This window comes from Penaeus monodon, chromosome 15 (assembly GCF_015228065.2).
Source record: "Penaeus monodon isolate SGIC_2016 chromosome 15, NSTDA_Pmon_1, whole genome shotgun sequence".
Classification (NCBI taxonomy): Eukaryota; Metazoa; Arthropoda; class Malacostraca; order Decapoda; family Penaeidae; genus Penaeus; species Penaeus monodon.
The window spans coordinates 28,417,804-28,418,086 of NC_051400.1; positions in this window are offsets into that span (position 1 = coordinate 28,417,804).

Genomic DNA, 283 nt, shown 5'->3' on the forward strand with positions numbered 1-283 from the left:
TGTATATATATGTATTCATATTCTCATAACCAGTAAGTGTGTAACATTTATAACCAATATGCCGTCTTTGTGTGAGCAGTCATCCAGTAATACTGAAAACTTGTATGCCATGGTATCCTGCCGCCCTGGAAGAAAAGGGATCTGCTGCAATATATCTGAGCCTCAAGTATCCATGTCCCTCATAATTCTTCTATATATAAAGACGGAAGAATAGAGGAGAAAGAGGAAAACTTTTTGAAATCATTACAGCTCATCTAATCTAATCTCTTGCTTGCCTCATACT